Source organism: Oryx dammah, unplaced genomic scaffold (assembly GCF_014754425.2).
Source record: "Oryx dammah isolate SB20612 unplaced genomic scaffold, SCBI_Odam_1.1 HiC_scaffold_19, whole genome shotgun sequence".
Taxonomy (NCBI): Eukaryota; Metazoa; Chordata; class Mammalia; order Artiodactyla; family Bovidae; genus Oryx; species Oryx dammah.
Genome location: NW_024070203.1, coordinates 86,746,966 through 86,763,493, shown reverse-complemented (window position 1 = coordinate 86,763,493; position 16,528 = coordinate 86,746,966). Strand labels below are relative to the sequence as shown.

At 37.9% G+C, this 16,528-nt stretch overlaps 1 pseudogene; it reads right to left on the bottom strand.

Moving 5' to 3' along the window:
- Window positions 1-457: 457 nt before the first annotated feature.
- LOC120878836 overlaps window positions 458-16,528 on the bottom strand; it is a 126,545-nt pseudogene continuing 110,474 nt past the window's right edge.

Here is a 16,528-nt window from a genome sequence, read left to right as displayed (position 1 = left end):
GCATTATCTGGATAAAATTATATAATCTGGAAAACCTGATAGTTTTTAACCTGAAATAAACCCTCAACTGCTGCTTAGTTGTCTTTTCACTAATTCCTAGTTTGTTAAATTTTCTGTTTTGCTCTGTGGCTAATCTTAGCCACTTCCTTTCACTCAGTGAAGCAAAATGAAACAAACAAACAAAAAAAACTGTGCCATTAAAAAATGAACATATTTGAGACTTGCTCAAACACAACTATAGGTTCACTATTCATAGAAAATTTCTCCACAGCCTCAGAAAATAAAATGTGCTCCAACTCCAGCCGAGGCATTCATGTCCATTTGTACCACTACCACTGCATCTGAAACTCACAGCCTCGTTATCCTTTCCTTCTTTCCACCATCACCACTTGTCCATCTCAGTAATCCTAAAAATGTTCTCTGTCCAAAAGAAGATATTAATTTTTAAAATTCTCCTTTACTTGGGAATAAAGTAAGGAAACATGGCAAATCCTACATCAGCCACGAGACCAAGTTCAGAATCAGCTGTCATAAACCACTTTGATAGTACTATGTAACACTGATATGATATGATGAAAATGACAGTTTTACTCTGTGATTTACATTCCCTTAAAGCATAATCCCAGTCTACTTTTGAGAAACTCTGCTCCTCATACTGCAAGTTCATCTTAAACAATAAAAGTCAGAGAAATTATCACACTAAAAGAAGACTAAAGAGATATAAGAACTAAATATGATGTGGTACTCTATATGAAACCCTGAAAGAGAAAAAAATTAGGTAAAATAAGCAAACGTGTGTGTGTGTGTGTGTGCTCTGTTGCTTAGTCGGGTCTCTTTGTGACTCCATGGACTGTAACTCACTAGGCTCCTCTGTCCATGGAACTTGCTCGAGGGCACCTTGGCAACCTAGGGATTTAACCAGTGTTTCTTGAAGGCCCTCAACTGGCAACTTGATTCTTTACCAATATGCTACCTGGGAAGCTCAAACAAACCTTCTCCAGGGGATCTTCCTGACCGAAGAATTGAACACACATCTCCTTCATTGGCAAGTGGATTCTTTACTCATGAACCACCAGAGAAGCCCCAAATACCACCCCACACACACAAACACACAGGTTAATCAATTATTAATATATTGCTATGGCAATTACTCACAGTTGATGAATGAATGACACATTTTGTTAAATAGAATTTAAAGTTTATATAAGGAAACCTGAATAAGCTAAAAATTCTATTTAATAAAAATGTATCAATATTATTTCATCAAATATAAGTAAGAAATGTAAGGAGAAAGGGAAAGATACCCCCAAATGAATGAAGAGCTACGGAAAATAGCAAGGAGAGATAAGAAAGTCTTAAGTGAACAATGCAAAGATAGAGGAAAACAATAGAATGGGAAAGGCTAGAGATCACCTCAAGAAAATTGGAAATATCAAAGGAACATTTCATGCAAAGATGGGCACAATAAGAGAGAAAAATGTCAAGGACCTACCAGAAGAAGAAGAGATTAAGAAGAGGTGGCAAGAATACACAAAAGAGTGTACAAAAAAGATCTTAATAACCTAGATAATCATGATGGTGTCATCACTCAGTGAGAGCCAGATACCCTGGAGTAAGAAGTCAAGTGGGCCTTAGGAAGTATGACCACAAACAAAGCTAGTGGTGGAATTCCAGTTGAGCTATTCAAATCCTAAAAGATGATGGTTCAAAATTGGGAAAGGAGTACGTCAAGGCTGTATGTTGTTACCCTGTTTATTTAACTTATGTTTAGCGTACATTATGTGAAATGCAGGGATGGATATTTCACAGGCTGGAATCAAGGTTGCTGAGAGAAATATCAACAAACTCAGATATTCAGATGATACCCCTTTACTGGCAGAAAGCAAAGAAGAACTAAAAAGCCTCTTGATGAAGGTGAAAAATGAGAGTGAAAAAGCTGGGTTAAAACTCTACCTTCCAAAAAACCATGATCATGACAACCAGTCCCATCACTCCATGGCAAATAGATGGAAAGAAGTGGAAACAGTGACAAATTTCATTTTCTTAGGCTTCAAAATCACTGCAGACAGCAGTGATGAAATTCCAAGACGTTTGCTTCTTGGTAGAAAAGCTATAACAAGCCTTGTCAGAGTACAAAAAAAAAAAACAAAACCAAAGACATCACTTTGCAAACAAAGGTCCATATAGTCAAAGCTATGGTTTTTCCAGTAGTCATGTATGGATGTGAGAGCTGGACCACAAAGAAGGTTGAGTGCTGAAGAATTGATGCTTTTGAACTGTGATGCTGGAAGTCTCTTGAAGGTCCCTTGCAATAAGAAGAGATCAAACCAGTCTATCCTAAAGGAAATCAACCCTGAATACTAATTGAAAGAACTGATGCTAAAGCTGGACCTTTAATACTTTGGCCACTGGTTGAAGATTCAACTCATTGGAAAAGATCCTGATGCTGGAAAAGACTATTACCATGATGAAAAAGGAGAAAAGGAGGATGAGATGGTTGGATGGCATCACTGACTCAATGGGCATGAGTTTGAGCAACCTCTTGGAGACAATGAAGGACAAGGAATCCTGGCATGCTGCGGTTCGTGGGGTCTCAAAAAGTCAGACACAACTTAGGGACTGAACAAAAACAAGGGAGTTTACGGGGCTTCCCTGTAGCTCAGCGGTAAAGAATCCTCCTGCCAATGCAGGAAGTGTGTGTTTGATACGTGGGTCAAGAAGATACCCTGGAGAAGGAAATGGCAACCCACCTGCAGTATTCTCACCTGGGAAATCCCATGGACAGAGGAACCTGGTGGGCTACAGTCCCTGGTATCACAAAGGAGTGGGCCACGACTTATGGATTAAACAGCAGTAGCAGAAGATAGATGGTAAATTCTTTTACTATCTGTATATTTTTCATTGTTGTAAATATGAAACTGTGCTATAAAAATCAAATCTATTAAAACAAGGAAAGCCAATCAGGATTTAGGTCAATGGAGATGATACAATCACCTGTTTTGATAGTAAGCCTCATACTCACCTTTGGAATTACACCTTAATTGAATACCCATTATGTATCTCCTGACTCTAACCTGCAGAATTTCTCAGAATAATGAACAAACTGATGATTACCATGAATAAAATTGAGGCTTCTCCATGTTGAAGTACCTCTGTAAATCTTAACAGCATGAAAGGATACAATTGAGCAAACCAGAATTGCTTACTCTCTCTGGACAGCTGGCTCTCAAGAGTTAAGAAAGTGGTCTTGTTTTTACATGTCAGCTTCTATTTTCAAAGATAACACTGAAATTCTACAGAAGAGGGTGGAATGAGAAAGTTTATGGACACGATCAGGATTATATCTATTTGAGGTCTCTTGTTACAGAAACAAGGGCAGCGTGGGATTTCCGTCTACGACTAAATCAGAGGACTAATCAGAGAAGAACCCCATCCAATGTTCTAGTGTTATAAAATCTTATCTCTGGAATATCCCAAGAGGCTTTCTGATGTGCATTCAGTTTGCAAATCCTGAACAGCAGAGACAGCATGCTCTGAGAGGTGTGAAATTCACTCTTAGAAGTACAGTCCACATCAAGCCTGTGGACACCAAACTTCTTAGAAGACAGGTCTTGCACATCAGCTCACAGTCTGAAACTGTTCCAAGACTAAACTGCCAAGTTTTTCTTTTCATATAAGAAACTATTTTTTACTTATTTTTTGAACAATGTATTTTTTCAGTTTATAATAATATGTTTATTGATGATAACTCTAAATTTAGAGAAAAATTAAAAGTGCAAAAGTGAACAGAAACTTTAATTGTAATCTGACCACCACAGTATGATCAAAACTAAAATATGGACCTTTTACCACATATATGCCCCCCCTAAGTTTACATGCTGTCTAACCTTATTTTTCAAGCATAGATACATTTGTAAATGTAAGGTTTCCAATTCTGTTTCTCTAAGTAACTTTTGGGTTCAATACATCCAGCTTTTTTCGCCCACCCACCATTTTGTCAAAGTTGCTCTTATCAGGATAATCAATAACACTTAGATTGCAAAATGTATTAGGTAATTTTAATCTCTTGTAATATTTCTGCACCACAATAATACTGGTGGTGGTTTATTCATTGATGTATATAATATATATAATCTATAATAATATATAATATAATATATATTTATTTTTATATAATATATATTATATATAATATATAAACTATATATTATAAATTATAATTTATTGGTAATTTTGTATTTTATTTATATTTTATATTTTATTTACTATAAATAGATCCAATTTACTGTGTTTAATCTATAATTTTATTATGGACTATACTTCAACATAGACTAGATTAAATATTAAGAATGTATATAATATTCTATATTTAATCTTTGTAAACATTTTGCCATACTGCATTAGTAATGAATTCATAATACAGTATTTGAAACACTGTTATTTTTTAAAATATGGTAGAAAACATTTTTAGAGCTTCATCAATTGCTGACAGTGCATTTTTTGATGTTGCAGTATCTTTGGGCAGCATCATGGATGTAATGGTCCTGTTTCAATGCATCAAGGGAGGCATATGCTTTGTCACATATACTACTTACAAGGGAATACTTATTTCTTAGTGCTGGTGCCACATATCACCTGTCCACTAGAGATTGTTCCTACATGAAATGGATAAAATATTTATTGATGGCAAAATATGTATAAACAAATACAAAATGGATTTTGCCATTCCTTTTGTTCAGATAGTACATCATTTTAAGAATGAAAAAAAAAAAAGCCTCAAGTTCTGCATAATTTGACTCTTACCTCATTTTCTAACTTTAACTTTTATAACAGCCCATTTGTTCTGTGTTCCAGGGCCTTCTGTCTGTCATGACCAGATTCTTACTTCTGCTCCCATGGGGCTTTTGCACATACTACTTAATTCTCTCTTCTTCAAGCCTGCCCTTGATGAACACAAGCAACAATTTTCATCTTTCTATCATTAAGTTATTTCTTCAAGGAAGCTTTGAATGACTCTTTTATTATGTCAAATTTTTTTTACTGTATGTTTAAGATATAATGTGTTGCTCTTTCTAGCATTAACCAAAGTTGTAAATACGTGTGACTTATGATTACTATCTTTCTCTACTACTAACTTTTAAGCTCCATGACAGCATAGACCTTGTCTACTTTGATTCACCATTTCATTCTCAGCATTTAGAATTATTATTCAATCAATATCTGTAAGTGAATGAATCAGTCCAAGAATAAACAATAAATATACAAGATAGGATAATTCTTATTTTACAAATGAGAAAACTCATTTAGAGAAGTGTGTTATTTTCCATAAAATCATGTGATTAGTAATGACACATTTGATCCAGGTTTATCTGATTTAAAATGTGCACCTTTCCAGACAAAAAGAGATAGGCAGTAATGATAACCATAGAAATGCATTCAAGACAGAACAAGCAGTTCAGTCATCTATAATACTTAGAAAAGACATCTGAACTCTTCTTTATATATAGGTTTCATTTCTTAGAGAATTGAAACAACTAATCTACAACAAGTCAGCCAAGTGGAAATTGCCTGTTTCAAGATATTGTCAACTTTGGAATACAAAGTACAGGACAAATCATACATTTTTCAAAGTAGATCTTTAAACAATAATCTCAATTATTTTCCCATTGCAGCAGCTGCTGCTGCTAAGTCACATCAGTTGTGTCTGACTCTGTGTGACCCCATGGACTGCAGCACAGCAAGCTTCCCTGTCCATTACCAACTCCTGGAGCTTGCTCAAACTCATGTCCATTGAATCAGTGATGCCATCCAACCCTCTCATCCTCTGTTATCCCCTTCTCCTCCTAGCTTCAATCCTTCCCAGCATCAGGGTCTTTTCCAATGAGTTGACTCTTTGCATCAGGTGGCCAAAGTATTGGAGCTTGAGCTTCAGCATCAGTTTTTCCAATGAATATTCAGGACTGATCTCCTTTAGGATGGACTTTCAAGAGTCTTCTCCAGCACCACAGTTCAAAAGCATCAATTCTTCAGCACTCAGCCTTCTTTATTGTCCAACTTTCCCATCCATACATGACTACTGGAAAACCATAGTCTTGACTAGATAGATCTTTGTCAGCAAATTAAATTTTAGGAACTATGAATTGAATTATCAATGGAAATAAATTGTTCCCACTTATCACTGTAAATACTTTGACAGATCACTTAATTTCATTCTTTATCCAGATAGCTTTTTTTTAGGTCTAGCAGTAGCAATCAGCCAGCCATTCTTTCTCCCAGGTATCCTTTGGCCCTCTGTTGTCCTTATAATCAAATTTTAAAAAGGTCTTATGTGCTTCTGTGTCTTCTACATTTCTAACTTTATTCTATTTTTCTAATTTTTAAAATTCTCAGAGTTCATGCTTGTAGAATATGAGAAATTATTCTCATACTTGTTCCTTGATATCATTCAGTTAGAAAACAGTGAAGGCATAGAATATACATTTTTCCTACTGAATTTAGTGTATTTGTGGTAGCACAACAGTAAGGCTCATCCTATTTTTCATTCATGGTTTTCTCACTTTGTGCCAAGTTTTTTCCTTGGTTGAACTTACTCTTCTTGGTGTCTATCCCTTTAAGCCTACACACCATGTTCCACGTATTTAACAAATCCCTTTTCCCACTGACACTGTGACTTACATTATTCACAGCCTTGCTACTAAAAATACCACTTCCTCTGCCTTATTTCTCTCAGTTATTAAATTGAAATACTTTCCATTTCAACTGTACCACCAAAGATAAAATCAACTAAGAATATTGAAGTACTTCAAAAGATATCAATTCATCTAATATAGCTACTATAACTGCTGATTATTCTCAGGGAGTTATTTTCTCAATAAAACTTAACAAATTAAGTGCAGACTTACACTCTGTGTCTCTACTCTGAGACTACAAGTGTCTTTGAAATACTGAACTAAGTCGAATATAATTAGAAAGTCAGACTTCTCTTCAAACACCCAAGAGCTATTTCAGCTTCAGTTATAGGCATCTCTGACTGGTTTCTTTTTAAAGTTTGTGTGTGTGTGTGAAATATAATTGATTTATAATGTGCTGGGTGTATAGCAGATTGATTCAGTAGTGTATGGCCATGTTATTGTTCAGTTTTCTAGTCATGTCTGACTCTTTGCAACCCCATGGACTGCAGTACACCAGGCCTCCCTCTCCCAAAGTGTGTTCAATTTCATGTGCATTGCATCATTGATATCATCCAGCCACCTCATCCTCTGACACTCTCTTTTCCTTCTGCCTTCAATCTTTCCCAGCACTGGGCACTTTTCCAATGAGTTGGCTGTTTGAATCAGGTAACCAAAATAATGGGGCTTCAGCTTCAGCATCAGTCCTTCCAATGAATATTCAGGGTTGATTTCCCTGTAGATTGACTGGTTTCACCTCCTTGCTGTCCAAGGGACTCAGGAGCCTTCTCCAACACCATAGTGTGAAGGCATCAATTCCTTGGTGTTCTGCCTTCTTTACAGTCTTGTGACAAACCTAGAGGGTGTGTTGAAAAGCAGAGACACTACTCTGCCAACAAAGGTCTGTATAATCAAGGCTATGGTCTTCCCAGTGGTCACGTACAGTTGTGACAGCTGGACAGTATATATATAGATGTATATATGTTTATGTATGTTATTATAATATATTAAACATAGCTGCCTGAGCTGTATGGTAGGTCCTTGTTGTTTATATAGCAGTGTGAGTCATTAATCCTAAAGTGATAATTTATCCCTCTGCCACCTTTCCACTTTGATAACCGTATTTTTTCTACGTTTGTGAGTCTGTTTATGTTTTGTAAGGAAGTTCATTTCCATTTTCTTTTGATTTCACATATAAATGATTAGCCTATGATACTTCATTTAGTATGATAACCTCTAGGTCCACCCAAGTTGCTGCAAATGGCATTGTTTCAGTATTTTTCATGGATGATTTCTTAAAGTCTACCCCTGTCAATCATCATATTCCACTTGGAGTGTTCTCTGTGAAACACAGACCTGAACTTCTCCTGGCCCATGTATCCTTCCCATATTCAAAATATTTGAATAATTTATTGTTGCTCCGAGGTCAGGGGCAACGGCCGAGAGGAGCAACCCCATGTCCAAGGAGTGGTGGCTACGCGGGTGCAGGAGGGCCGAGAGGAGCTACTCCACGTTCAAGGTCAGGAGGGGCAGCTGTGAGGAGATAGCCCTCGTCCAAGGTAAGAGAAACCCAAGTAAAATGGTAGTGTTGCAAGAAGCCATCAGAGGCCAGACACACTGAAACCATAATCACAGAAAGCTAGTCAATCTAATCACATGGACCACAGCCTTGTCTAACTGAATGAAACTAAGCCATGCCATGTGGGGCCACCCAAGATGGGTGGGTCACGTTGGAGAGGTCTGACATGTGGTCCACTGGATAACCACTGGCAATGGCAGGGGTCCAATGGCAACCACGTCAGGATTCTTGCCTTGAGAACCCCATGAACAGTATGAAAAGGCAAAATGACAGGATACTGGAAGAGGAACTCCCCAGGTCAGTAGGTGCCCAATATGCTACTGGAGATCAGTGGAGAAATAACTCCAGAAAGAATGCAGGGACAGAGCCAAAGCAAAAACAATACCCACCTGTGGATGTGACTGGTGATGGAAGCAAGATCCAATGCTGTAAAAAGCAATATTGCATAGGAACCTGGAATGTTAGGTCCATAAATCAAGGCAAACTGGAAGTGGTCAAACAGGAGATGGCAAAAGTGAACATCGACATTCTAGGAATCAGCGATTAAAATGGACTGGAATGGGTGAATTTAACTCAGATGACCATTATATCTACTACTGCAGGCAGGAATCCCTTAGAAGAAATGGAGTAGCCATCATGGTCAACAAAAGAGTCTGAAATGCAGTACTTGGATGCAATCTCAAAAACGACAGAATGATCTCTGTTCATTCCCAAGGCAAACCATTCAATATCACTGTAATCCAAGACTATGCCCCAGCCAGTAATGTTGAAGAAGCTGAAGTTGAACAATTCTATGAAGATCTACAAGACCTTTTAGAACTAAAACCCCCAAAAGATGTCCTTTTCATTATAGGGGACTGGAATGCAAAAGTAAGAAGTCAAGAAACACCTGGAGTAACAGGCAAATTTGGCCTTGGAATACATTGGAATGAAGCGGGCAAAGGCTAATAGAGTTTTGCCAAGAAAATGCACTGGTCATAGCAAACACCCTCTTCCAACAACACAAGAGAAGACTCTACACATGGACATCACCAGATGGTCAACACCAAAATCAGATTAATTAGATTCTTTGCAGCCAAAGATTGTGAAGCTCTATATAGTCAGCAAAACAAGACTGGGAGCTGACTGTGGTTCAGATGATGAAATTCTTATGGCCAAATGCAGACTGAAATTGAAGAAATTAGAGAAAACCACTAGACCATTCAGGTATGACCTAAATCAAATCCCTTATGATTATACAGTGGAAGTGAGAAATAGATTTAAGGGACTAGATCTGATAGATAGAGTGCCTGATGAACTATGGATGGAGGTTCGTGACATTGTACAGGAGACAGGGATCAAGACCATCCCCATGGAAAAGAAATGCAAAAAAGCAAAATGGCTGTCTGGGGAGGCCTTACAAATAGCTGTGAAAAGAAGAGAGGCGAAAAGCAAAGGAGAAAGGGAAAGATATAAGCATCTGAATGCAGAGTTCCAAAGAATAGCAAGGAGAGAGAAGAAAGCCTTCCTCAGTGATCAATGCAAATAAATAGAGGAATACAACAGAATGGGAAAGACTAGAGATCTCTTCAAGAAAATTAGAGATACCAAGGGAACATTTCATGCAAAGATGAGCTCGATAAAGGACAGAAATGGTCTGGACCTAACAGAAGCAGAAGATATTAAGAGGTGGCAAGAATACACAGAAGAACTGTACAAAAAGGATCTTCACGACCAAGATAATCACGATGGTGTGATCACTTGTCTAGAGCCAGACATCCTGGAATGTGAAGTCAAGTGGGCCTTAGGAAGCATCACTATGAACAAAGCTAGTGGAGGTGATGGTATTCCAGTGGAGCTATTTCAAATCCTGAAAGATGATGCTGTGAAAGTGCTGCATTCAATATGCCAGCAAATTTGGAAAACTCAGCAGTGGCACAGGACTGGGAAAGTTCAGTTTTCATTCCAATCCCAAAGAAAGGCAATGCCAAAGAATGTTCAAACTCCCACACAATCGCATTCATCTCACACACTAGAAAAGTAATGCTCACAATTCTCCAAGCCAGGCTTCTGCAATACGTGAACCGTGAACTTCCAGATGTTCAAGCTGGTTTTAGAAACCAGCAGACGAACCAGAGATCAAATTGCCAACATCTGCTGGATCATGGAAAAAGAGAGTTCCAGAAAAACATCTGTTTCTGCTTTATTGACTATGCCAAAGCCTTTGGCTGTGTGGATCACAATAAACTGTGGAAAATTCTGAAAGAGATGAGAATGCCAGACCACCTGACCTGCCTCTTGGGAAACCTGTATGCAGGTCAGGAAGCAACAGTTAGAACTGGACATGGAACAACAGACTGGTTCCAAATAGGAAAAGGAGTACATCAAGGTTGTATATTGCCACCCTGCTTCTTTAACTCATATGCAGAGTACATCATGAGCAATGCTGGTCTGGAAGAAGCACAAGCTGGAATCAAGATTGCTGGAAGAAATATCAATAACCTCAGATATGCAGATGACACCATCCTTATGGCAGAAAGTGAAGAGGAACTCAAAAGCCTCTTGATGAAAGTGAAAGAGGAGAGTGAAAAAGTTGGCTTAAAGCTCAACATTCAGAAAACAAAGATCATGGCATGTGGTCCCATCACCTCATGGGAAAGAGGTGGGGAAACACTGGAAACAGTGTCAGACTTTATTATTTTGGGCTCCAAAATCACTGCAGATGGTGATTGCAGCCATGAAATTAAAAGACACTTACTCCTTGGAAGGAAGGTTATGACCAGCATAGATAGCATATTCAAAAGCAGAGACATTACTTTGCCAACAAAGGTCCATCTAGTCAAGGCTATGGTTTTTCCAGTAGTCATGTATGAATGTGAGAGTTGAATGGTGAAGAAAGCTGAGCACCAAAGAATTGATGCTTTTGAACTCTGGTGTTGGAGAAGTTGATTGAGAGTCCCTTGGACTGCAAGGAGATCCAACTAGTCCATTCTGAAGGAGATCAGTCCTGGGTGTTCTTTGGAAGGAATGATGCTAACGTGGCTAAAGCTGAAACTCCAATACTTTGGCCACCTCCTGCAAAGAGTTGACTCATTGGAAAAGACTCTGGTGCTGGGAGGGATTGGGGGCAGAAGCAGAAGGGGATGAACGAGGATGAGATGGCTGGATGGCATCACGGACTCGATGGACGTGAGTTTGTGTGAACTCTGGAATTTGGTGATGGACAGTGAGGCCTTGCATGCTACAGCTCATGGAGTCGCAGAGTTGGACACAACTGAGCGGCTGAACTGAACTACTGAACTAATTGTTGCTCTGAAGTGAAGCAAAACATACTTAATATCTCAAAGTATGCATTCCATGTGGGGTCTGTCACATGATCCTTTTTCAGTTATTGAATATCTGTCACTCCTTGCCACAGGGCCTTTACATATGTTGTGTTCTGTTTTTGAAAGGTTTTTTCCTTTATTGTCACAATTTATGCAAGATCACTTTCTCTTCCTTCAGATCTAGTTCAAACTTAACAGTTATATAAGAAGGTGTACATAAATAGCTTTATTATCACATTGTGTTCATTTATATGCTCTCAGAATGCCACAGTTAATATCTAGTCCTTCCACTGGAACCATTGTCCACCATTAATTATCCAGCATAATGAATCATGTGTGGCTAATGAATAAATAGAAAATGAGTGACTAAATTTGATTACAATGCCATTTATACATAGAGAGGGAACAATCAATAGCACTCACAAATCACAAAGAGATAACTGATAGCTGGTATAATAACGCAACTAGTACAGCCACTATGGAGAACACTGTGGAGATTCCTTAAAAAACTGGAAATAGAACTGCCTTATGACCCAGCAATCCCACTGCTGGGCATACACACCGAGGAAACCAGAATTCAAAGAGACACGTGTACCCCAATGTTCATTGCAGGACTGTTTATAATAGCCAGGACATGGAAGCAAGCAACCTAGATGTCCATCAGCAGACAAATTGATAAGAAAGCTGTGGTACATATACACAATGGAGTATTACTCAGTCATTAAAAAGAATACCTTTGAATCAGTTCTAATGAGGTGGATGAAACTGGAGCTGATTATACAGAATGAAGTAAGCCAGAAAGAAAAACACCAATACAGTATACTAACACATATATATGGAATTTAGAAAGATGGTAATGATAACCCTCTATGCGAGACAGCAAAAGAGACACAGGTGTGTAGAACAGAATTTTGGACTCTGTAGGAGAGGGAGAGGGTGGGATGATTTGGGAGAGTGACATTGAAACATGTATACTATCATGTAAGAAACGAATCGCCAGTCTAGGTTCGATACAGGATATAGCTGGTGCACTGGGATGACCCAGAGAGCTGGTGCACTGGGATGACCCAGAGAGATGATATGGGGAGGGAGGTGGGAGGGGGGTTCAGGATTGGGAACCCATGTAAACCCGTGGCAGATTCATGTCAATGTATGGCAAAACCAATGCAGTATTGTAAAGTAAAATAAAGTAAAATTAATAATAATAATAAAGCTAGGACTATGGAGCTTCTGTAATATGTACCATCTTACAGAAAAACTAGAATGAACTTTTGGTCAACCCAAAATTTTTATGCAATTCTAGCATCTGGCTAGTTCTTCTGTGTAACTAAGCTTGTTCTTTATAACAGGAGCATGGTAAATGGAATTCAGCTCATCCCAGATTTATGATCATGATCAAGAGCATTTAATACATGCCTTTAAATTTGCTTTTAGGGACTTCCCTAGTGGTCCAGTGGTTAAGACTCTGCATTCCTCATGCAGGGATCACAAGTTCCATCCCTGGCTGGGGAATTAAGATCCCCATGCCCATGGTGTGGCAAAAAAAGGAAAAGAAAAAAAAAATTTGCTTTTGTGTCCATAATGTACAGTGGCAATTTAACTTTTAGCAAGTATTTGATATGACACAGGAAGAAATACTACTTTATACATAGGCTGTGTTGTATAATATAAAGAATAAAGAAAGGGCAATTCAAGTTTATCCTTGACTTCTGAGTTGGAAACATATGAAGTATTCGCTAGGTGACTAGGAATGAACCATGTTACATTACCTATCTGATGCAGTTATCGATAGTGGTAAGGAACCCACCTTAAGAGACACAAGTTAGGTGCCCTGGGGCCCGGAAGACCCCATGGAGGGCATGACAACCCACTCTGGTATTCTTGTCTGTAGAATCTCATGAAGAAAGGAGTCTGGTGGCTACAGTCCATAGCATCGCAGAGTCAGAAAGGACTGAAGCAACTTAGCATGCACGCACACACTGTTGTTAAATGTTGATATGATCATGATGACGATATGCTCCTCTTGCTGGTATTAGCACTGGGTGAAACAAGATCGTCTTATATGCAGAATAGAATATTTCAACAGTACATGTTATCCAAAATAAACAATTTAAGATATTACCATTTTGTATACAATTGATTTTTTAAAACATATTTCCTACATGGATTTGTTTCCTTATAACTGAAACACTCATTATTTTGTTTATGTATTTATTTATTCATTTTTATTTAGGGCCACCATGCTTCCTCATGCGCCGGGTACCAGCCGCAGGATCTGTAGGAAGCACAAGGGGCTCGGCGCCAGCAGCAGAGAATCCGCTAGCTCACCGCAGGCTGGTGGCCGCCCTCATCGTGACTCCCCACTCACTATTTTAAATGGAGATTTCCTTCCCTTTTTTCCCACCAAAGACATTTTCTCTGGATTATGGAACTATTGCAACCTCACCAGTTTTCTGATTAATCAGGAAAAACAAGTGATCAATACTGAGTAGCTTAAAAAAAAGCAATGAAATTCATTAAAATCAATGTTTTTAATTTGCAATCATTTACACTGCATGTTTACAAAAAAAAAAAAAACAAAGCTTAGTTCATTGAAGCTTCCACTGAAGTCAGGAAAAATTGTGTGCAGGAATTATTTAGTTTCATTTCATTTTATTATTTTTTTAAATTTAAATTTATTTATTTTAATTGGAGGCTAATTACAATATTGTATTGGTTTTGCCATACATGAACATGAATCCACCACAGGTGTACATGTGTTCCCAATCCTGAACCCCCCTCCCACCTTCCTCACCATACCATCCCTCTGGGTCATCCCAGTGCACCAGCCCCAAGCATTCTATTTAAATGTGGAAATGGAAACAATTTTTTAATTTATTTTTAAATGAACAATTTGTTCTACTTTAATTATAAGTATATTAAAATATTTCATTGAACATGATTTCAAAATATGCATATATTAAATTAATTCTGAACTTGTGAAAAGTGGGATATATGTTTTCTTGAAGGTAATAGACCAATTGTGTATTTGTCATTTTTATTTTAAATTTGAAGTGGATAAATATTATGATACATATAAACCTTCAGTTTCATTTTTTCAAAAGATCTGAGAAAACAGTGTTAGATGGGAAGAAAAAGTGGTAGTTTCTATCAAAAACAAAGTAAAATATAGAAAATAACAGGTAAAAATATTTATGAAATCTGTCTTGAGAGAAGATTAGGTAAGTTTTTGAAGTTTCACCAAATTAGCTATGAAGCAAGGGAAAGATATACCCAACTGAATGCGGAATTCCAGAGAATATCAAGGAGAGATAAGAAGGCCTTCCTCAATGAGCAATTCAAAGAAATAAAGCAAAAGAATAGAATGGGAAAGTTTAGAGATTTCTTTTAAAAAATTGAAGCTATCAAGGGAATATTTCATGCAAGGATGGGCACAATAAAGGACAGAAATGGCAAGGACCTAACAGAAGCAGAAGAGATTAAGAAGACATGGCAAGAATATGCAGAACAATTATACAAAAGAGGTTTTAATGACTTGGATAACCACGGTCGTGTGATCACTCACCTAGAGCCAGACATCCTGGAACATGAAATCAAGTGGACCATAGGAAGCATTTTTATGAACAAAGTGAGTGGAGTTGATGAAATAACAGCTGAGATATTTAAAATCCTAAAAGATATTGCTGTTAAAGTGCTGCACTCAATATGTTAGCAAATTTGGAAAACTCAACAGTGGCCTCAGAACTGGAAAAAGTCAGTTTTCAACCTGATCCCAAAGAAGGGCAACGTCAAAGAATGTTCAAAGTATCATTCAATTGTGTTTGTTTCATGTGCTAATAAGGTTATGCTCAAAATCCTTCAAACTAGACTTCAGCAGTATGTGAACTGAGAATTTCCAGATGTACAGCTGGGTTTAGAAGAGGCAGAGGATCCAGAATTCAAATTGTCAAAATTCACTGGATCATAGAGAAAGTAATGGAAATCCAGGAAACAAAAATCTGCTTCACTGACTACTCTTAAACCTTTGACTGTGTGTCACTACAACTGTAGAAAATTCTTAGAGATGCAAATAGCAGACCACCTTACCTGTCTTCTGAGAAGCATGCATGTGGGTCAAGAAGCAACAGTTAGAACCAAACATGGAACAACAGACTGGTTCAAAATTGAGGAAGGAGTATGACAAGGCTGTATATTGTTATCCTGCTTATTAACGTATATGCAGAATATGCCATGCAAATCCTGGGCTGAATGAATCACAAGCTGGAATTCAGATTTTTGGGAGAAATATCAACAATCTCAGCTAAGCAAATGACACCGCCCTAATGGAAAAGAAAAAAAGAAGAGGAACTAAAGAGCTTCTTGATGAGGGTGAAAGCACAGAGTAAAAAGCTGGCTTAAAACTTATCATTAAAGAACTAAGATCATGACATCTGATCCCATCATTTCTTGGCAAACAGAATGGGAAAAACTGGAAGTAGTCACAGATTTTATTTTCTTGGGTTCCAAAACCACTGTGGACATTGACTGCAGCCATGAAATTAAAAGATGCTTGCTGCTTGGAAAGAAAGCTGTGAAAAACCTAGGCAGCATATTAAAGAGGAGAGACATCATTTTATCAACAAAGGTGCATATAGTAAAAGCTATGGTTTTTCCATTAGTCATGTACAATGTGAGAGTTGGACCATAAAGAAGGCTGAACACTGAAGAATTAGTACATTTGAACTGTGGTGATGAAGACTCTTGAGAGTCCCCTGGACTGCAAGATAAAACCAGTGAATCCTAAAGGAAATCAACACTGAATATTCATTGGAAGGACTGATGCTGAAGCTGATGCTCCAATACATTGGCCACATGATGGGAGAGCTGACTCATTTGATAAGACCCTGATGCTGGGAAAGATGAAAGGCAAAAGGAGAAGGCAGTGGCAGAACATGAGATGGTTAGATAGCATCACTGATTCAATGGACATGAACTTG